At 44.6% G+C, this 21,463-nt stretch overlaps 1 protein-coding gene and 1 long non-coding RNA gene across 7 annotated transcripts in view; one reads left to right on the forward strand and one right to left on the reverse strand.

The window, feature by feature from the left end:
- The window catches only part of LOC118549782 (uncharacterized), a 62,945-nt gene extending 43,058 nt beyond the window's left edge, over positions 1 to 19,887 (reverse strand). For 2 of the 3 annotated variants that reach the window (XR_013441179.1, XR_004924244.2), the window contains exon 1: positions 18,383 to 19,528. This is a non-coding gene — a long non-coding RNA (uncharacterized LOC118549782). Of the gene's footprint in view, positions 1 to 18,382; positions 19,529 to 19,829 lie in introns of those variants that run through there. The other variant, XR_013441178.1, reaches the window with a different exon arrangement.
- A 36-nt stretch (positions 19,888 to 19,923) lies between these two features.
- BACH2 (BACH transcriptional regulator 2) overlaps positions 19,924 to 21,463 on the forward strand; it is a 353,067-nt gene continuing 351,527 nt past the window's right edge. For all 4 annotated transcript variants that reach the window (XM_078054990.1, XM_078054988.1, XM_078054991.1 and 1 more), the window contains exon 1: positions 19,924 to 20,346. The gene's annotated coding sequence lies outside the window, so the exon portion shown is untranslated. The remainder of the gene's footprint in view (positions 20,347 to 21,463) is intronic.

Raw genomic sequence — 21,463 nt, forward strand, 5'->3', positions numbered from 1 at the left:
AGGGATGTAAGTCTGCTATACCTTTCGTAGATGGCATGCTAGAAAACTGAGTGAGGGGGAAAAGGACAGGATAGAAGCAGTTTCTATGAGTTCAAATGAGGCCACGGGAGGTAAGAAGGAAGACTAAGTCAAGGGAAAGTGTAACTGAATGTTAACAAAATGGCATGGCCATGTAAGATGGCCGTTTTTAGGGTTAAGTCAAATGTCAGAGCAGACCATTTTTCTTAGTCTCCCTTTTTAAAGAAGACTAATAAATAAAGATACAGATTTGGGCCATGAAGGTTAAAGTAAAAGCGATGTAATTTCTCCTGCCACAAGATTGGAACTCCATTTCCAAGAGAAGTAGTGTGAAATCATGGAAGGCAGGATTTGAATACTGAGCTTGCTGCTTGACGCTGGGCATATTTAACCCCTCTGAGTTTATTCGTCTATAGAAAAGAGATAATGAAGCCTACTGTATGGGGTTTTGTGAAGATTAAGCAAATAATAGATATGAAGTACTGGTCTGGTGTTTACCTCAAATAACAGTAATTATTATTGTTCCTACCCCAAGATGAGAAATTCTGAGGAAAAATTGTGTTTCCATTTGGAATTATTTAAATTTTTTAAAGGCAAAACTGAATGTCTTGGTCAAAAACCGCTTTATTTTCCCATGGTAGCCCTAAAAACATTTTCAGGACCAATATATGATTTCTACATGCTGAAAGAGTGTGATTTGGCATTTTTCCCTTCTAGTTTTTGAGAATGATGTGGAACACGTAGGCTTCAAAGTAGGTACTGACTGTTGGCGCTTAAGCTCTTGGCAGTTAATATAAACCCCGGATTTACATGGCCTTCAATTTCCTTTACAACAGTTGCCTAAGTAGGATTTATCACCCTTGTCCTAGCACACACAGGAGGATAGACAAGGTGAAAAGAACAATCAAGCTGGTTAGCCTGTCTTAATGTTAAAATGCTTTTGAGCGGGGACTAGTTTTAATTTTTACACCCAAATCAAAATATGAGGATGCTCTGTGTGGACAGGTTTCGTCACAGATCTTAATTTTACTTGTGTATACTTAAATAAATATCTAAGAATTTGGGGTGGGTTTTTTTTTCCTGTAAATTACCTCTATGGCAATCATATGCTTTCTGGTTAGCATCAAATAGGTCTATATCTATACAAACTTTGTTAACATAAGCAGAAATCTCTGAACATAAAAACCCTTTAAAATCACACTGGAGTCCAGATTACCCACAAATGCAAGGAGGTTCAAGGGTTGAGCGACACCCTCTCCTTCATTTGCCCTGTTGCTGTGATAGTTGAGACTCGGTGAACCGGAACAAAATTGACAAGGGGCAAACTTGCCATTTCAAGTCTCCCAGATTAAATTGAAGTCTTGTTTTTAATTTCATTTCCTTTTTTATTTAAAAAAAAGAACTTGTTATTCACATTTTGAAATTACACTAAAATGTAAGTTAACTGTCCCAGCACTGCCTCTCTGCCTGATTGCTCACTGGATAAAACACAAGTGTATATTCAAAAATAGCCTCGGTGTAGGCAGCTCAACACAGCCAGTAACGTTGGCTGAAAAGGGCTCTAAGGAACGAAATAACCAGAATCTGGGAATCCCCTACCCAGTGCTATACAAAAAATCACCAAAATTTTTATGCTCAAGTCCACTGCAGGTACTGGAAAACAGTGGCAGGAGTTTAATCTCTATTTTAAGAGGAAAGTATTGGAGAGATGGAATTAGTCTTTGATCTGAGCAAAGATTCAAAGCTAATAGTTCTCTGGCTGCCAACCTTGACTCTATTAAGGAGTCTCTGTCATTCTCAGCAAGTCTTTGGGACTCAATTTCGCCATCTAATAATACAAGCATTCTTTAATAATCTTCTGTAATTGCAGTACCCTTGAAAATTTGTGTGAACTGAATTGTGGAAAATAAAATTAGAAGCTTTGAATATATTAGAAAAAAATCAGTATTTTAAGAAACCTTGAGATGGATCCTTCAGTCAAGTAAAGAATCCTTTTATACCCTATTTTTTAAAATAAATTCAATTTTTAGCTTCATAGTCTTTAAAACTAGAGCACATTTTAAAAAGGCAAGTATGTGATTTTTACCGCATTATGTAATGGGTTGGGCCTAAGGGTTCCCTACCCCTTAGCCGCTAAGGAGGTTTCTGAATGTTCACCTTGTTCCAACTCAGCTCCTCAGCTGCAGTACCAGGTGGGAGAGCGGGGTGGCCATGGAGGGCTGTGTTGTTGAAATATGACTCTTCAGGCAATAAAAAAACCCCTCTGTGTTCTTGGGAGGATTAAGGGAGTGGGAAGAGACAAGCTGAGAGATGGAAGGTAAGGAGAAGAGGTAGGACTAGGGCTGGTGAAGGAGTTTAGAACAGAACTGGTAGAAAGCTTGACATGTTTGAGAAACGAAAAGATGAGCACGATGGAAAGGTGGCGAATGAAGGGGAGAATGATAGCAAGTTGGGGAGGGGGGCAAGGGCAGGTTATGCCAGGTGCTGTAGACCATGACATGACATTGAATTGTACTCTCACCTCAGCGGGAAGCCATGAAGGGGTTTTGAACAGCAGGGTAACATGATACAATCACGTTGAAGAAAATCATCTTACTGCCATGGGAAGATAGACTGGAAGCAGGCACCAGTGGGAGCAAAGAGAATGTTTAGGAGCCATTGTACTTGCAGAGCTCAGGCGGGAGAGTCCACAGCCTGAACCAAGGTGGACAGAGTGCAAATGCAGACAAGCACAGATCCAAAATAAATTTTGAAGACCGACTGTCAAATGTGACTGGAAGAGAGAATACAGGGAAGTGAGGGGGAGGGAGGGATCAGGGACGACTCTGGAACTCTCCAGGTCTCTGGAATGAATGACCGAGTGTCATTTGCTGTCCCCTTATTTTTCCACAGTCTTTTGGATATAATCTCCTTATTCCTCTTATTTCAGCTGTAACTGTATTCATGATTCTCTCTCTCTCTCTGCAGCTCTAACCTCTGTCCTGAATCCCAGATCCACATCTCCAATACCTGCTGTACGTCGAATGCAAATCTCCTTCCTCTCCACTCTCAATTCCAAAACTCAGGAAATAACATTGTTTTTAAATTTCATCTCCCTCTCTGTTGCTACCCAGTGCCAAATCAATTTCCAAGAACTGAGAGTTTGCCTCCCAAACTACCATTAGTTCTATACCCTTCTCTTTTCCCGTCTTCATTCAGGCCCCTCCCCTCCTGCCTAGACTACTGTTAGAGTCTCCTATCTCATCCCCTGGCCAGCTGCTCCTCTTCAGTGCCTTTCACAAAAACTGAGCTCCTATCAGAATTAGACACATCCCAGCTCAAGAAAAGCACCCCAACGAAACTGTGGTGGACATTGGCTCTTTCTGTCTGCCCAGTACCCCTCTTTCTTTCAAGATGGGAATGTGCCAATCATGGTTTTTATCTCCGTTTCCTAAATGATGGGTCCATAGCATGGGCACATGACCCAGGGGGGCTATTTAAAAAAAAAAAGGTTCGATATATGGACCCTAGAAGAGAAAGTGTTGTTACCCCTGCCAAGAAATGCCAAACAGTAAGGACCGTGTGAGCCTGAAGCTGTTGGTGACCACCTCTCCCTTCACAGAGAGAGCACTTGCTTGAGGATGAGAACAACAAAGAGACCAGTGGAGCTGCGAGAGAGCCCGAGACCATATCATCAGAGTCTGGGGCTAGCAGTGCCCTTTCCAGTTACACAAGCCAAATGGATATTATAAGAATGGTGGCAAAGAAGGGAAATGTAAATCATTCCAACCCACTGTCCTTATTGTAGTGAGTCAGTGTTTCATTTTACCTAATCCTGTCCTTTGCCTTTGTGGTTGCCCTCTTCCAATGCCATCCGCCCCAGCCCTGTGCCTCTATTCAAGCTGAGAGAGGGCTGTGTTTTTCCTATACCTCCCAGCCCGCAGGGTGACATCTGTGTAAGCAGCCATCATGGACCCTCTCTGCCCAGCCCAAGCATCCCGAACGAACTGGAGTTTGGGGAAGTTCATGCACTTACTTTGCTGACTTCACCCTCTCAATCATCAAACTGCCACCCACTTGGTGTTCCCCAGTGGATTATTTCAACCCTAAATAGAACTAATTAACTATAAAACATTTTGAGCCTTGTGCAATATGAAATATGGCACTACTATACCACAGAGTTGGTTACAAAATGTAGCCTCATTTATCTGAGATCAAAAGCAAGAGCATTATCACACACACACACACCACTCCACAAAACTTTGAGTTAGTAAGGTTTTGATTATCTGGTATCTTTTACAACGGAATACAGAGTGTGTCTATTCAGCTAAAGAACAGCAACTGTTTTGATATGTTCATGATTTTGAATAAACCAATAACAGAACAATTTTATTGCATTTGATGATACATTTGGGGCCAGATTCTCTCTGTACCTTCCTCTTTGGGTGAACATAGGATACCTTTGGATCAGCAATGACTCAGACCTTGACAGTTACTGTTTTGGAATACTAAATATGACATCAGTGGCCCCATGGCATTAATGCACCTACCAAAATGGCCCATTTTTCTCTTTGGAAGTAATTTCAGCAGTGATGGGCTACAACTGAGTAATTTCTGATAAGCAATTAGCACGTATCAAATCAAGGCTTGTTATTTAAGGTTTTATACTATTAGTAGAGCTATAGCAGAGGTAACCTATTAAAAAGCATCTGTGAAAAACTTCTGCTATTATTGTGGAAGCGGTGTACAATATTCAAATGGAGGCAATTCAACCATTTAAATAAATGTGTTTTTAATCATAAAATGTCACTGTTCTACAGGCCTGTTTTTCCTATTAACGTGTTGGAGATAATGTTAATGAGATTTAGTTAGTGTTTAAGAGCAGTTGAAGTCTTATTATGAAAGGCAGCATAAAAGGACACAGCAGTATTCTTCTGAAGCTGTGAATCATTATTTATCTGTGTGAAATTTTATGGCACTGAAATCTACACGGGGATCATCTAAGTGACAAAAACACAGACTTAGATAACAACACAGGATGTCCCCCTAAAACTCTTCTCCTCTGCATTACTTTTCATATCCTGAGAAGAAGAAAGAAGAAGAAAGAAGAAAGAAGAAGAAAGAAGAAGAAAGAAGAAGAAGAAGAAGAAGAAGAAGAAGAAGAAGAAGAAGAAGAAGAAGAAGAAACACACCAGAGTTGAAAGTTTTAATGTATGTAGGGGAGGGGGGAGCTGGGTCCCAAGTTGATATTTCAAAGAAGAGCTCATTTTAAAAATATGAATGTATTTGAGATATTGATCACTGTGTTTACCCACCAACAGCACCTATAAAGAGAGAATGACCTACACACATAGGTTGCTGGAGGGTAAAGGCCTTGGTGACCAGGATTTGTTCCTTATGACATCTTTCCCTTCTCTCCATCCACCCTCCCCACCAACTTGGTAGGCCCCTGGCACATCCAAGGCAGCCAATCTGTTGCCAGGCCATCAACCTGTGCTAAAAGATAAGTCAGGCCAATTGGATTTCTTCTCTCACAAATTTGAGCTAAGAAAGACCTTGCACATAAGAAAATAGACAATAGGAGCTCAAGCTGAAAAGATGCGCATAAAGGTGTCCTGAGGAAGAGTCAGAACCTTGAAAAGGGCAACATTTACTCCTGCAATTATTAGGCAACAGAAATTATGAGCCTACGGGGGTATCTTGGCTGGGCTCCAAGCTGAGACTCAGATAGGTGTGTGTGTGAAGTAGGAGGAGCCTCAGAGATCCTCTGCCTGTTCACAGAATGTGTGAGGACCCTCAGTAAGCATCTGACAACATCCCCTGGTTTTGCTGGGGTTGCACATGCTCAAGCATGTCTGACCAGCCAAGGAAGGACAGATGGAGAATAACGGAGGCTACATTGCAGGCAGCGATCTCAGAATCCGAGTGGAAAAAAAACAACTCATAAGCAATGGAGAAATCCAGTTGGGTGGGCTGGAAAAAGACATGAGAGTTTGGGTACTGGGAAAAAAGAGTGGTTTTAGGTCCAGTGTGAGGCTCTCCTTCACAATCTCCCTTCCCCCCTTTGGAGGGGTATACATAATACAAAGGAAATAGCTGCATTGTTTGCCATGGTACACACCCATCTCCGAATTGCCTAGACCAGAGGAGGCTAGAAGAAGAAGGCATTTCACTAGGAGAGAGCAGCACACAAATGAGTAAGTAGATGTCTTGGGGGACACAGGGGCTGAGGCTGGTCAGCTCCGCTGTGGAGCAGCTTGGGCATGCCACTGCAATGTTTCAGGGAGGGCTAAAGTGGCAGCCCGAGGGCAGAGCCAAGAAGTTGTGATGGTCAATTTTATGTGTCAACTTAATTGGGCCAAGGGATGCCCAGGTAGCTGGTTAAAACATCATTTCTGGGTGTGTCTGAGAGGATGTTTCTGGAAGAGGTTAGAATTTGAATCAGTAGACTGAGTAAAGAAGATCGGCCTTCCCAGTGTGCGTGGATACTATCCAGGCCCTTGAGGGCCTGGATAGAACAAAAAGGTGGAGGAAGGAGGAAGTTGCTGTATCTCCCCCTGGAGCTGGGACAGCCATCTTTCCTGCCCCTGGCCATCAGAGCTCCTGGGTCTTGGACTTTCATATGCTAACTGAATTATACCACAGGCTTGCCCAGTTTTCCAACTCACAGACAATAGATTGTAGAACCTCTCAGCTTCCATAACCAGGTGAGCCAATTCCTAGAATAAATCTCTCTCTCTCTCTCTCTAATATCTCCTATTGGTCCAGTTTTGCTGGAGAACCCTAACTAATACAGGAACTAAATAAGCCACACATACCCTGAGAAGGGACAGAGCTGAGATTTTGCCACTTGACAAGTGGTAACTATTAACACAATGAATCCAGGACAAATTACTCAAGGAAACTCCTGCTTGTAGGGCTGAGGGGACATCAGGATTTCCTGAGTTAGCAGAGAAAGCTGGTCAGTAGTGAGGAGACTGGAGCAGGACACTCAGAGAAAAGCAGAGCCCTTGAGAGACTGACCCTAAGACTATTGACAGCTTCGAAATTCTAGTTTCAAATTGAGTCCATATGTTTCTTAAAATAACTTCTCCCACCCCTTTCCTGCACTGCCTTGAATGGGTCTCTATTTCTTGCAAGTGAAAAAAAATATAATTAAGCAACAAAATTAAAAGATTCAAGGAAGAACTAACTCCATCTCTACTTCGACCTCCAGGAAATCACCAAGTTGCTGGTGTTTGCATGTGTGACTGGTGCCTTTTTTTTTTGTCCTGTGTCCCTTCCTTCCCTATCTTTGGGCCTGTCCTGATAACTGGTTCACGCTCTTCTTCAGCTGGCATGTGCCATCCTGCTCACTTTTGATCTGAATGAAGTTTTACATGGGCCCCAGAGCCAAGAAAAGTATATCTAATCAAGCACTCTTAATGCTCAAGACGCTTTGCTGGTTGCTGTCATACTTGTCATCTCATTGAATCTTTTGTGACTACCCAAGTAGAGTTACAATCATAGTTTATCAACGAAGAAACAGGATCATCAAAGTTAAATGAGGTGTTTAGGAAGTTACAGAGCAGAAGTTAGAACACAGGACTTCAGGACGCCGCAGCTGGTGCTGGTTGTACCAGAGAGAGGGTCTCAATGTAATTTCAGGAGTGAGAGGATCTAGGTTGACCACGGAGCACTTACACCTACATGCTGTGGACTGCATGTTGCATTACCAAGGTGGTGCTCCTGGGAGTGGGAGAGGGGAGGAGAAAAAAGAGGTAAAAATGCTGCAGAGAAGAACTGCACAGGAAGTGGAAGAACAGGAGAAGCAAAGAAGCAAAAGAAGACTAGCAGATAAGGTGGCAGCTAAGTGGGCAAGGTTCCATAGAGATGACAGCGGAAGTGGAGGATATGGAAGCCCTTTAAAGAGAATGACAATCTCATTTTCCACCTCCCCACCGTAAAGCTACCTGCCAACAATGCTGATCTGGTCCCTATTCCCTACTCTCACCGACATAAAAGGCACAACCAAAATGAGAACAAAGTAAGGCATCAAATCTAAGAGCCGGTTGAGTCTCGAAAGCATTCTTTGGCATTTTGTCAGCAATAGAGTGTGAGTTTCCATTTTTAATTTTGGGAAATTTCATATTGCACAATTTACTATTTCCCCCACAGCTGCCAGTACTATTTGCCATCCATTTGGTATCTGGACCAAACCCAAGCATTTACTGGCAGAAGCTGCTTTTACTGGTTCAGGCAGCATTGTATATTGGTTAGGAGAACATGCCCTGGAGTCAGTCTTCATGAGTTCAAATCCTGCCTCTGATACTCGATGGGGATGCAACTTTAGGAAAGCACTCCTCTCCTCTGTGCCAAGTTTCCCACTTCACAGGGTGGTTGTGAAGATAAAACATAGTAACCAAGGCTCTTAGTTTGCCCAGGACTGAAGAGCTTTCCCAGGACGCTCCATTTTCAGTGCCAAAACTGAAGAAGGTCCTAGGCATACTGGAATGGGTTGGTCACCCAAGGATAAAAGAAAATATTGCAGGCAAAGCACTAAGAACAGTGGGTGCTCAACAAATGTTAGCCACTGATTTGTAAGCCCACTTAGAATGTGACTATTGTAATGGTCACTGTTTCCCCTGGGGGTCTGGGACTAGGGTCCCAGTTTTTTCTGAAAGGCAAAACCACTTCTATTTCTCCAAAACCCTGGAATCACTGGGAACAGGGCAAAGATGAGGATCGTGTGCCTGTGATGCCAGTGAAGTCTGTGCACAGAGGGAGGAAGAGCCAGACTCCAGCTTCCTTGTTGGTCATGGAATCATGCCAGAAGTCCCCCTTCCTTTCCCTAAAGACCTCCCCACTCTAGGATGGGTCCACCTGAGCCATGCTGGCCATCTGGCTGGTCTGTACTGTAGGTCTCTAGACAGAGCTTGATCAACTGAGAGAAGACTTCTGATCTTTGGAGTCAGATTTCCCTTCAGGACACCCTGAGTCTCTCCAGGAGTTCCAACTGCATTTCTGAAGGATGAAAGGGCCAACCCTGCACACTCTGATCTGGCATCCTGGGAGGTTCCATTTCTTGCAAATTCCTTAAACATTTTATCCCTCAGGGGCTTATGACTTTCCTCGCTGCCTGGTCTCAGATATAGGGGAGAACGGTGTACGTAGGAGGCACTTTAGTGAGGAGCTTAAGGAATTAGTGATTCTAGACTGCCTAGGTGTGATCATGGGCAGCTTATCCTCTTTAACTCAGCTCCTACGTTTGCAAAGTTGAGATAATGATTGCTAGGATGTAGTAAGCACTTACTATGTGCTAAGCAACTGACATAAAATATCTTTTTTTTTTTTAAGATTTATTAATTTATTTTAGAGAGCAAGAGTGAGCATGAGGGGTAGGGACAGAGGGAGAGGAGAGAGAGTCTCAGGCAGAATCTGCACTGAGTGTGGAGCCCTACGTGGGGCTCAATCTCAGGACCCTGAGATCACAACCTGAGCCGAAACCAAGAGTCTGACGCTTAACCGACTACCCCACCCAGGTGGCCCTACGATATTTTGATGAATGCGTACGACAAACCAAAGAAGTATGCACCTTAGGGATCCCATATTATAGGAATCAGGCACAGACAGATGAGGTAACTTGTTCAAAGTCATACAGCTTGCAAGTGGCAGAATCAGATTCGAAAGAAGTCTACTCCAGAACTTAGACTTTCAACAAAGTATATTCTGCCCACCTCACTGAATTGCTATGAGAAATAAAGTAAGATATACAAAGATATAGCATATAGTAAGCAGTAAGTAAATATTAGGTAATTTTTTTAAAGGGAGGAGGGCTCAAAAGACAGTCAAGGAGGGCTCAAAAGTCAGTATACTCTTTATTCACATATAAAAATAGACAGTAAGTCTACCAAACCAGCCTGACACTATTAGAAAAAGTTAACAAGTATTTATTTAACACGTACTTAGTGACTACTGCTACACAAAGGCCTTGGGGGTACAGCTGTGGGCAAAACCTGACACTGTTTCTACACTCCTGAAGCTTCTAGCCCACAGAGAGATAAAAATTGAACAAATCATTCCACTCCAAATAGAAAAAATAAATGAACAATCAAGAAAATAAATAAAGAAAATGATTCTATTTAGGGGCACGTGGGTGGCTCAGTTGGTTAAGCGACTGCCCTCGGCTCAGGTCATGATCCTGGAGTCCCGGGATCGAGTCCCGCATCGGGCTCCCTGCTGGGCAGGGAGTCTGCTTCTCCCTCTGACCCTCCCCCCTCTCATGTGCTCTCTCTCTCTCTCTCATTCTCGCTCTCTCAAATAAATAAATAAATAAATAAATCTTAAAAAAAAAAGAAAATAATTCTATTTAGAATATCATCAAAAGAATAAAATACTTAGGAATAAACTTAACCAAAGAGGCAAAGACTTGTACACTTGAAAACTATAAAATATTGCTGAAAGAAATTAAAGAGGACACAAATAAGTGGAAAGGCATTCTGTCTGTGTTCATGGACTGAAAGACTTAATGTTGTTAAGATGTCAATACTACTTAAAGTGATAGCAGATTTAATGCAATTCCTATCAAAATCCCAATGGTAGTTTTTGCAGAAATAGAAAAATCCATCCTAAAATTCATATGGAATCTCAAGGAACCTCGAAGAGCCAAAACAATCTTGAAAAAGAAGAACAAAGTTGGAGGTCTTACCCTTCCTGATTTTAAAACTTACTACAAAGCCACAGTAACCAAAACAATGTTGTACTATCATGAATACAGACATATACACCAATGGAATAAAATAGAGAGCCCAGAAATGAATCCTTGTGCATATGGTTAAATGATTTTTGACAATGATGCCAACACAATTCAATGGGGAAAGGACAGTATTTTTAATAGTGTTGGGAAAACTGGATATCCACATGCAAAAGAATGAACTTGAATCCTTACCTTACACCATATATAAAAATTAATTCAAAATGGATCAAAGACCTAAACATAAGAGCTAAAACTATAAAACTCTCAGAAGAAAACATAGGGGAAAGCTCGTTGACACTGAACTTGGCAATGATTTCCTGGATATGACACCAGCAGCACAGGCAACAAAAGTTTTAAAAAACAGACAAAATGGGCTACCTCAAAATTTAAAACTTTTGTGCCTCAAGGGACGTAATCAACGGAGTGAAAAAGCAACCTACAGAATAGGAGAAAATATTTGTGAATCACGCATGTGATAAGGAGTTAATATCCAGAATATATGAAGAACTCCTACAACTCAACAACAAAAAACCCCAAATAACCTGATCAAAAAAAAAAAAAAAAAAAAAAAGGGCAAAGGACTTGAATAGACATTTCTCCACAAAAGATATACTAATGCCAACAAGTACATGAAAAAAGTGCTCAACATCACTAATCATTAGGGAAATGCAAATCAAAACCACAGTGAGTTACCACGTCACACCCATTAGTATGGCTACTATCAAAACACAGAAACAAAAATAAATGTTGGTGAGGATGTGGAAAAACTGGTACCTAGAATAGTCAAATTCATAGAGACAGAAAGTAGAAGAGTGGCTGCCAGGGGCTGAATGTAGGGGACATTGGGGAGCTGCTGTTTAATGGGTCTAGAGTTTCCATTTTACGAGATGAAAAGAGTTCTGGAGATTGGTCACACAACGTGAATGTACTTAACACTACTGTACATTTAAAAATGATTAAGATGGTAAATTTTATGTTATATGTGTTGTACTATAATCTTTAAAATAAATTTGAAAAGGAAAGGGGAATATAATTGTAATTGTAATGAATGCTGCAAAGGATGAAGGTCCAAGGTTCATATAGAGTGGATCTGACCTGGGGAGTGGTGAGGGAACTTTCACTTAGTTGATAGCAAGATGAGTAGGAATTTTCTGGGGAAGAGGCAAAGAAAACAGTATATACAAAGTCCTTGTGAGGTGAGACACTTTCATTTACTTGGGATGCTTCTGTTAATTATCAACTAAGTACAAACACTTGTTTTTACCTGGTTATTTCTCTTTCTCTTTTTTTAAAAATATAACCTACAAAGATCGCACAAATCCTTAATGGATCTCAGTACGTTGAGCACCAACACTTTGAATCAAGTAACAGTCAAGAGAGGTATTTTCATGCTTCCTTTACCCCTTTCTCCCTTTCCCTGAAGCCACTGATGGGGCTGAGGGCTGAGGAGACGTCAGCAGGGAGCTGCCCCACATGGAAGGAGATTGAAGAGATAGGACAACTACGTGTAACCTGTAATCCTGAACCAGATCTTGGGCCAGAAAGCAAAAAGAGATATTGTTGAGACCGTTGGTGAATTTTGAATAGGGTCTCTGGATCAGATGGCAGTGTCATGTCAATGCTAACTTCCTGATTTGGCTGTTATATATATTGTGGTTACACAGAACCATGTCATTGCCTTTTGAAAATATGTTCTGAAGTATTTAGGGGTTGGTGGACATCCCATTGAAAACTTTCTTTAAATATTCAGAATAAGAATAATGACGACCGTGTATGTAGATAGAGAAGAAAGGGAGTACACAAATGTGTTACAATATTAACAACTGGGGTATCTGGGTGAAGGTGATATGGGAGTTCTGTGTATTACTCTGGCAACTTTTCCAAAAGTTTGAAATTATTTCAAGATAAGTTATTTTTCAAATCCATTGTCTATGATTGAAACGAGCCCACAGGCGAGGCAGTAACAGAGGTGAGATCAGAAATGAAGACACACATTTAATCTATCACTGAATCTGAAAAAGAAAAGTTTGAGAGAAAAGAATTTTTGGTGTTCATTTAGCTCTCTCCAGAATGAAGTATGCTATCCTGCCATAACCCACTAGTGGTTATAATAAATTAATAATTAAGCATTCTGATTCAGCATCTGCTTTGGGTAGCATGAATTGGTCATCAAGTCTGGGAATACAGGTCCTTTCTCTGAATCATGGCCTTGCACCAATCCCGAGACACATTATATACCAACCCACCTCCCTGACACCGCTCTTCTCGGCTTCAGAAAGTTGAGGATGGAGGAAACCTACCAATGGGATCTTGCTTGCAATGACGACAGACCTGGGCAAAGTTGTAAATCTAGAGGGTGCTGAAGTGAAACTGGAACAAACAGTACGCCTTGATGTTTTCATCCAACTGCAAGATCACCGAAGGCCTGATTCAAGTCTGGGCACGAGTCACTGGGTTTCCGCACGCACCTACCACCTGAAACACATTGAACTCAGCTTCTCGGTGTGTGGTGCTGTGGGAGATCTATGTGGGAAACATCTTGGACAAATGAAGACAGATGAGGCCCAAATCTCCGCCAGTCACACAGGCACTGTGGCTGCTGTATACACGTGGGGACAGGACAGCTGTGCTGACCAACACATAGCTGTTACCAGTGTTCAGGCTGGATGCCCTTGTGTAATTCTATCACATAAACAGGTTTTTGTTTTTTTTTTTTTTAATAGATTAGAAACTGTAAATAGAGTCATATATTTTAGGAGGAAATTGCTATAGAGTTAGTGAACTCAGTTCTGTGCCCCTCAAAGAATCATTAGCTGGGTTGAGAAAAACAATTCCGTTTCAACGACATTTTTGTTAGAATAACATCATCAAGACTCTCTTTTCATGTCGTTTGAAAATTGTCAGATTATTTCTGTCTCCAGCCGAACTTTTTCAAGTTTCTTTGAGCAAAGATGTGTTGAATGTCCAGCCACCTTTTCTCCTCCCTGAATCCTTCCCAGCCTTGACATTTGACTCAAATTTGCCTTCTCCGTGAAACCTTTCCTGGCTGCTCGAGCCCTCATAAATTTTTTCCCCCTCTTAACACCTACAACACTTAAGTTCTTATTAGAATTTAATTACACATGTCTTGAATTTTATAACTTTTATTGGCTTTCTTTATTAGAGAAGTAATACATTTATATTAGAGAAAAAAATTTAAAAACCAGGTAGGCACAAAGAAAAACCACTCATAAGCTCTTCATCTTGAGAGAACCACTTTAACACTGAATATCCTTCCAGACTTTTTTCTATTCATGCTTAGACAGTTTTTCCACTTCTGGGATCATACTGTGTCACAAATTGTTTTTAAAATGTACTAATAAAACATTAAAATGCCAATATACCTACTTCTTCAACATAATTTTTGATGAATCTGCGGTACTCCATTTTACGGATGAACCACAATTTGGCCAGTTTTCTGCTGTAAGGCATTTACATTTTTCCATTTTGTTTTTGCTATCATACATTAAAAAAAATCTTTCTGGGGGTGCCTGGGTGGCTCAGTCGTTAGGCGTCTGCCTTCGGCTCGGGTCATGATCCCAGGGTCCTGGGACTGAGCCCCACATCAGGCTCCCTGCTCAGCAGGAAGCCTGCTTCTCCCTCTCCCACTCCCCCTGCTTATGTTCCCTCTCTTGCTGTGTCTCTCTCTGTCAAATAAATAAATAAAATCTTAAAAATAAAAAATAAAAAATAAATCTTTCTGTATATTCTGAATTTTTACATTAATATAAATTCCAATAAGTAGAATTTCTATGTAACTATTTTTAAGTATTATTGATTAAATGCTTTAAATAATAAAAAAATAATAAAATTAATTAACTATAAAATCATCGCAGTATGTCAATTGTTTCATTGACTACCTGCCTAGATTTTTTTAAGTTCATTGAGGATAAGATCCAATGTTTTCCAATTTCTCATCTCTCATCAGCACAACCGATACTCAGTTGTGCATGTTAGAGAATTATTTTATTTCACTTAAATTTTTAGATAAGAGTGGCATCAGTGCTTTATTGTAGAAGCAGATCTTGGGCTAGTCACTACATAAGTGATGTAAGCACATCCCCTCCTCTTAAGGACTATTTCCAAAGTCCTTCTTAAGAACTGAGGTGATTTTAGGGGGGGAGATAAAGATAAGAGGAATGGTTCATTACAAAGAAAAAAGGCTGCCAGCCAAATTTGACAATAGCTAGAGTAAAATTTTTGCATGATCCTAGTTACTCTGGAAAATTACAATGCTCTCCAGTTTGGAACACACTGATTATTTTTCAAAACTTGTGTGAGATTTTGTACAATGAGAAATAACTCTTCTTGACAGTGGCATGTCCACCCAGGCTCAAGTGGTGACCCTCAGATTTCCTCTGTGTTACATCACCTTGTGCTAGACCACACCTTTCCTCTCTCCTCCCCCTTCTACACTTTTCCCTCCTCCACCATCAGTTGATCATCCGGCTTCAGAATCACTCACACAGGGACAGCTCACATTTCCCACCACCACAGTCCAGCCTCCCCACACCCCACAACCTGAGCTGCCATCTCTCCCATTGATAGGGATGAACAGGCCCTACCCAACTCAAGAACACTACCAACTTCCCTCCAGAAGTTATCCCCTCTCTCTGTGCATCAACAGTTTCCCCTCTAGTCTGGATTATTCTCTCCAATGAGCTCTCATTTCTCCCATCGCCTGCCGCTCACTTCCCCATCTTCACTTTCCCAGCACGGCGAGGGAGTGGTCCATACCCACTGCCTCTACTTCCTCTCCTCCCACACTTTCTCCAATCCACTCCAGCCAGGGGTGGTCCCTACCACTCCCCTCTATCAAAGACACTGATACCCTCCAGGTGACCAAGTTGAAAAGTCAGCAGCCTTGGCATAACTGAAGACTCCCTGATTCTCAAAACATTCTCTTTCACTTGGCTCCAATTCTTTCTCTCCTTTCCCTCATTGGCTGCTATTTCTCAGTCACTTTGGCCAGATCTCCTTCATCTTCTTCATCCGCTGAACTCCAAATGTTGGGAGTGCCCCAGGTCTCAATCCTCAGACCTCTTCTCTTCTTTTCTCTTCTCTACTCATGTTTCCAGATTCTCTAAGCTGATTGACACACAGATTTCTGTCTCTAGTCCAGGCCTCTCTCCTGAAGGCTAGGTTCTCATGTCTCATTGCCTACTCAACTTTTCCACTTAGATGTCTGATGGGCATCTAAAATTTACTACATCCAAACCCAAATACTTGAGCTTTCCTTCCATACCTGCTCCTCCTATAGCCTTCCCTGTCTTACTAAATGGAGTATCCATTAATCAACTGTTCATGCCCAAATCCAGAATTCCCTTTGACTCCTCTTTACCTCACATCCCACAACTGAATAATCAGTAAGTCCTGTCTGGTTTAATTTGAATATACATCTAGATTCCATTTATAGTCATCATTGTAGTCCAAATTACCATCACCTCTCTCTTAGTCTATCTCAATAACCTCAATAGCCTCCTAATAGTCTGTGCTTCCATACTCGTCCTCCCCTTCCATTTCACAAACAGAATGATCTCTTAGGAGTCAGGGCCAGTCATGCCCTTTCTCTGCAGAAATCCCTAAAAATGTCTTCTCATTTCACCAAACTATAACCCTACTGGCTATCCCTCTGGCCTCATCTCTTGTTACTCTCCTTCCTATTCTTCTGTATCAGGCATAGTAGCTTCTTTGCTATCCCTGGAGCATGCCAAGTCCTCTCTACCTCAGGGCCTTTGCACTTGCTCTTCTCCATATCTGAAAAGCTTTTCCTCAAGATAGCTTCAGAACTTGCCTCTCACTTCATTCATATGTCTGCTCAGGTATTCTCATCAGGGACTCCTTCCTTGCTCCCACCACCCTATTTAAGAATGGCTCCACCCCTATCACTCCTGAGCTCCTTTACATACCCTATTTTCTTTTACAACACTCTTCACCCCCAGATATTATAACATACAACTTGATATTATATAATATTAACTATATAAATATTATTGTATATAGTTATATGTATATTTATATATTACACACACACACACACACAGATACACACACACAGGCTCATTGTCTGTCTCCCTCTCCCACCCCCATCTCATCACTAGAATAAGAATTCAACATCCCAGCTTGTAGAACAGTGCCTACCACATAATAGGTAGCTCCAAAATTGTTGAACAAATTGCCAAAGTTATTCAAATTTCATCAGTTCTCCCAAGTGTCACCTGTGCAGTGTTGAGCTGGAGTTTTATGGTTTAGATACACTTTGAAACATCAGATTTTGAAATAATAAACCCTACTCACAATTCTGAGGAATTTGCCCAATGAGTAGAACTCAGATTCTTCTTAACAGAACTTCCTTTAATACATTTGTTCCTCCTGATTTTGGCATTCTCCCTCTCTAAACATCTCACTCTGTTCTCTCTCATTGGACATTAACTTTGTCCTGCTATATCTTGTTCAAGGTACCACATTTAAAATTCTGCCTACTGTTCTGCCTAAGGGAAACTATTATATCTTCTCAACATCATCAGATCCTCTAATTGGGTGCTGGAGAGCAAGAAAATCAAGGACTTGTGAACTGCTCATTTCTTCTGTCTTCCTTTGCTCATTTTTTGTTTCCTGAATAATTCTTCCTATCTTATTTTACAAAATCAAGGAGATTGATAGAAATGATGTTTACTGACTTCAATGCTATGGTTCAAAGTTATTATCCCTGGAAATCATATCCTGCTTAGAAATGTATCACAGACGAACCCATATTCTGGATCAGTGCACACATGTAATTATATAGAAAAAAAAGTATGTCAGAAAAGGTTGAACATTGCAGACATGGGAAATCAACTGACCTCTACTTAAGTTACTGCCATGAATACACAGAGAGAAGAACCTGCATCTGTTTCACATTGTAAATGCCTGAAGTGTCCAGAGCGGCACCATAAACCCAGGGAGTGGCCAGCAAATACTCACTATAAGGGTGCTAAGGCCGTCCATAGCCTAACCTCTGAGGTAGTACTGTTAAGAGTGTCCGGTACTAATTTCATATAATTCTGAGTATGTTTTTATAGGCTTTAAATCAAGTAACCTACTTCTAACCATTAAAAAGGAAATAACTAACTCCTTACTAGGCTTCAAGCTCCTCAAAGGCAACGGTTTTGTCTTATTCACAGCCACAGAGCCACATGATTGCAGTACTGGACAGGACTTTAGAGGTCAACTAGTTCTAATCCAACCACCTTGAATGACTAGGTAATACAACCTATCACAGTTCCGTTTGGCTTTTTCATCTCTAATCACTGTCCCATCTCATACATGAGAATTTCAAACGAAGCAAACTGCAGTCTGAGTCTTTGGCAAGTAGACTAATTGAAATGACCTAATAGCCTTTGTTGGACCCATCTGGGACCAGAAGCAAGGTGGCAGTACCGTCCCTCTCCTTCCCCCTCCGCATCCCACACCGATGTGCCCAACTCCTCACAGCTGGGCAGTCATGGCTGGCTTGTAAAGAAACGAATTTGCATGGCCCTCACAGGGATCTTCTCAAGCCTGGCTCTAGGAAAACATCGACTGGTGCTATTAAAATGCACAAAGTTATCACACTGGCGCTCATGTACTTACAGGAATGAGGAATGCAGAAACATCACCATCCACAAGACTAAGAACTGGCCCTGCCAGGGCAGACGGGAGATCAGTCTTCTCGGTCCTGGCCAGGGCACCAGACAGGGACCTCAGAAGCAGGGTGTTTTGTCAACAACAATGGCACCAGACCCAAAGTCAGGAGACTGAGACCTGCTCCAAGCTCTGAGGCTTCTCTTCATCTGAAAACCGTAAAAGCTAGCAGACAGAAACTCTCCATGTGGTTCCAGACCTACACGAGAGGCCCTGCAATGCTGTTAGGAAAATCAGCTTGGCCCCTTCAGCTTCCTTTCGTCCATCTCTTAGCTTTCCACACAGACGGTCAAAATGGGGCCTTTTAAAACTCTGCCTCAAAAGAAGGTGGTTCGGAGTAACACTGTGGCTGATATCACAAGACTCCCAGGGCAATGCTTCACTGCTTCCTCAGCATATGCCAGTGCCCATTTTACAGGGGGGATTTATGATCCTTCTCTCAGTACAGCGAGCCAAAGTTTTATAATATTCATTAAAAATCAGCACCACATGTAATAATACGGAATACTGCCGGGACACAAGGGGGCCAAGTTATAGGTGTTCAGGGACCGTGGCAGAATTTCTTGGCCTTGGCAAGGGTAAAGTTGCAGGCACTAGCACTGCACAACACAACCGTCTTTTATTGCAATGCTCGTTCAGTCCAAGTCCTAATTACTTTCTGTGAAATCCTCACCACCATCAAGCTTTCTTCTGACAGGGCAGCCACACGATGGCCTTCAAGTACAGCAGCAACACCCGGGCAGCCTCCAGAGTAAGAGGCAGGGGAGAGCCTGGAACACAGTAGGAGTTGGGGCTGAAGCTGAGAGCGAGGCTCTTCATTTACACTTCGCAACTGCTCTCGACCCTTCTGAAACAAGTCGTGAGGGCTCACGGACTCGCTCAGCGCGACGGGCCGAGGCCCTCGGGTGAAGGATTCAGACGTCAACACAGCTGGTGGGTCGGAAGCTACTCTTCCTCTCCCCACCCCCACTCATGGGGGACCCGGTTAGCTTTGTGGGGGCCCGTGGAGCATCTTTTCCCGCCCCTCCTGGGAAACGCGAGACAACCCAGGAATCCCAGGTCTCGACATCTGGCTCCTCTTCCTGGGGGGGTAGGGCCCTGGGCTCTGCACCCCTCCCCACGTGCCACACCAGCCCTCACCACTCCCCCCTCCACACCACAAGCCCCCAACCCTTGCCTTTCATGGCCCTTGCGAGTCCCGAACAAGGCCGGACCCAGCCAGGCGGTCAGCCGGGCCGGGAGCAGGGGGATCTCCCCGCCGCGCGGCTGCACAAAGCGGGGAGTGCAGCGGCGGCTGAGGCGCGCCCCCTCCCGCGAGCCGGCCGAGCGCGCGCGCCCGCCCCCGCCCCTCGCCCCCCACCCCAGCCCCCGGAGCGCCATTCGCGGAGCGGCTTACGCTAGTCGCCAGGCGTACGGCGCCCCAGCGGCCGGGGAGGTGCGCTGCCCGGCTCCCGTAAAGTTATTGTGAATGGGGAGCGGGTGACGTCAGCGCCGAATGTCAACAATGTAGCGATTGAGAGTGTGGGCGTTCCGGGGAGAGCGCGAGCCGCGCGGCGCGGAGCAAACAGCGCCGAGCCGCCGCCGCCTCAGCAGCAGCAGCAGCGACCGTGCACACCCGGGCTGCGGTCGCAGCAGCGCTAACGTGAGCGCCCGCCGCCGCCCTCGCCACCCCGCCTGCCTACTCCCGCTGCCGCCGGGCTCTCGCTTTCTCTCCGGCCTCCCCTCGACCCTTCCCCTCCCCCTACCCGGCACACACGGGGGGCTGGGAGCGAGCTGCCATGTGATGCGCGTCCTCTCGGTGAGCTTTTGGTGACCCCCCGAACCGCCCACCGCGCCGGCTCCCTGGAGGGGGCTGCAGGCTGGGAAGACGCTGGGAAGAGGAGGCGGAAAAGGACGCAAAGTTCTCTGGCGAGGTGAGTCCCCGGCCCGGGGTTCCGGGCCCCGGCGTCGGGCGGGGCGGCGGGGCAAGTTTGCGGGGGGCGCGGGAGCGCGGGGCAGGCGGGGAGGCGTGGGGAAGCGGCGCGGGAAGGGAGCTGCGGCCGCCCGGCGCGCAGCCGCCCGTCGAGCGCCCGGCCCGCTTTTATGGCATTTTCTAGGAACGGGAAGGGGGTGGGAGCCGAGCCGGCGGACGCGCCGCGGCGAATATGCGCTCTTTCGCCAGGCTGTTTACGGCAGGCGAGGCGGCATTGTATTTTGCTCGCGTCGACGGGTGTTTTGGAACAGCAGGGGGAGGAGGAGCAGAGAGTAATAAGTCAGGCGTGGGGAGGGCGGGCTGGAGGGAGGCGCGCGTCCGCGCGAGCCGGAGCAGCTGTCAGACCCACGGCCCTGTTCCCGGCCCCCAGCCCGCGATCCCAGCGCCAGGCCCGGCGGCCTCCTCCTTGCCCGCGGCGTCCGCGCCTGGGGCTGTTCCGCAGGGACTGCGGCCGCGGAGCCTTCGCGCTCAGCTGTCAGTCGCCGCTGGGCGGCTAGGACCTCCGCGACTGGCGCGGCATCAAAGCCCAAGTTTAGGGTCCCGGGAAGAGGCAAGCTGGAGGCCTCGCAGCGCAGACCGCGGGAAGCGCGCAGGGTGGAATCTCTACTAGAGAATGACCGCGTTATCGGAATGCGTCCCTGGGAGCTCGAACCGCGGGGCTCGTGCCTTCCGACTGGGAAACCTTGCACCTTCCTCCCCCCAAGATTCTACATGAAATCAAAGTGCAACACACACACACACACACCCTCTTTTTCCTCCCCACACTTCAGTCTCCAAGCTCCACCTAGGAGAGGAGTTTATCGAGGAGACGCCTCTCCACCTCCCCGCGCCAAGGCTCCCTGTGATCGCTCCGTACTCCTTCTCTCACGGGTGGGTGTGCTCAGTAGCCCAGTGCGGTTGGAGAGGGCGGCGGGCGGCGCTCATGGACTACCCCAGCTGCCCGCGAGAGGGGACTCGAGTGAGCATCTCGTCCACCTCAGTCTGGCCGAGGATTTGCAGGAACTCGAACCGTGGGAGGAAGCAGGCAGGGCCGAGTGTATGCCTGTGAAAGGGGCCGC

Source organism: Halichoerus grypus, chromosome 9 (assembly GCF_964656455.1).
Source record: "Halichoerus grypus chromosome 9, mHalGry1.hap1.1, whole genome shotgun sequence".
Classification (NCBI taxonomy): Eukaryota; Metazoa; Chordata; class Mammalia; order Carnivora; family Phocidae; genus Halichoerus; species Halichoerus grypus.